General features: G+C 41.0%; 1 pseudogene; it reads right to left on the bottom strand.

Moving 5' to 3' along the window:
• Window positions 1-515: 515 nt before the first annotated feature.
• On the bottom strand, window positions 516-1,337 carry LOC149144275 (sucrose synthase pseudogene; annotated as a pseudogene).
• Between the last annotated feature and the right edge of the window lie 200 nt (window positions 1,338-1,537).

Below are 1,537 nucleotides of genomic sequence, written 5' to 3'. Positions count from 1 at the left end.
TGATTCTGGCCTGCCCAAAGGCTCTACAGGATGTTTCTGGTAGAAATACAAAACTTCCTGTAGAAAGTCCTGTAGCTTCCTGTAGAAGGTTGAACCATGACTAGATTGTGTCCGAACCCTGAAAAAATGAGTGTTCATGGAGGGGATGGATGTGAGGATGCCTGGGAACTTGGTAGGGACCCTTCTGCTTGTGTTGGGAGGCCCCCTTTCCACATTGTGTTCCTGCAACCTGCAACAATTTCCAGGGATTAAACTTGTTTTTTTTCTCTCTGTTTCTTCCTTCTTTTTCTTTCTTGCTTTTCCTCTTGCTTTTCCAGTGGCTTTTCCTGTGATGGTTTACCCTAGGTTTTCTTTCCCTTAGTTTCCTTACCCTTAGTTTTCTTCTCTGCCTCAATATCTTACTTCCTCACGCTCTTTTTTGGCTTGTGCACTGATCAGAATGGGAATTCTGTATATGGTTTCCTCCCCAGAATGTGGAGGACAGTATCCCTCAAGTGTTTGTTCTTTGCAAACCATTAAACTAGTCCTATCATCTTTTTCACTCTATCGAGTCTTGCCATAGAAAAGATAATGGGATTTTTACGGTCATTCAAAATACACATGTGTTCAGCTGTCTGTTCAAGATTGAACAAGAGTTCCTCAATTGAACCATGTAAAGCAGTAAGACAATGCTGCTTCTCTGTATAAGGGAAATAAATTTGCATGTCTGCTCCAGGAGAAACAATGTTGAATTTGGGATAAAAAACATCAATTCCATGAACCACACGATAAAGACCAGGAAGGGTGAAAGCAGTGTGGCTCTCATACTGTCCAACAGTATCCTTGCTTCCAGCAATCTCTTGATATGTGCTAATTATAATAAAATCTGCATGATTCATTGCAGTTAGATCTGCAGTAAACTGGCAAGAGAAATGGTATTTTCCTTCATATTTTTTCCAGTATATGTTTGAATCTGGGTATTTGGTCTTCAAAGCATGGGCTATGTTGCACTGAGTGATTCCTTGTCTATGTGAAATCAAAGATGCAACTAAATTTCCATCACTGTAATTGCCAATGATCAGGTCAGGTTGACCTTTTAGCTCTGCCGTTACTTCATTTAATACATCCTCTGAAAATCTCTCCAAGCAAGGCCACACATCAAATCGAGAAACCCATTTCTACAGAACTCCTTTGTCTGTTCTAAAGGGTACCCGAAGTATCCTTGAATTTTGTGTTCCACTAATTCTTTCAATTCGTTGATTGCATGGAAGAGTGTTTTTTTCCAAGCTCACCTCTCTCAGAACTCCAAACTCGATGAAGAAAAGTTTTGGCTTCTCTGCTCCAGAATGCTGTGCCATACTTCCTATAGAAGACCCCCCCGTTTCCTGTAGAATGTTATTCTACCTTTGAGCGAGCCTGATATGCGGGAGAATTTCGAAAACAGGTAGAAAAACTCAGTGGAGGACGATAGGTTAACTGATTGTGCACACTTCAGTTGAGGATGTGGAAAGTGCAGATGAACAGTAGTTTGTGAGTTTCAGCCGAGCCGTCTTTAGTT

The sequence above is a fragment of the Pinus tabuliformis genome, chromosome X (genome assembly GCF_031772625.1).
Source record: "Pinus tabuliformis cultivar Carrire ecotype Pingquan chromosome X, CPIR1, whole genome shotgun sequence".
NCBI classification, from domain to species: domain Eukaryota; kingdom Viridiplantae; phylum Streptophyta; class Pinopsida; order Pinales; family Pinaceae; genus Pinus; species Pinus tabuliformis.
Note: the sequence above shows the minus strand (reverse complement) of the source record. Positions and strands in the feature narration are given on the sequence as shown.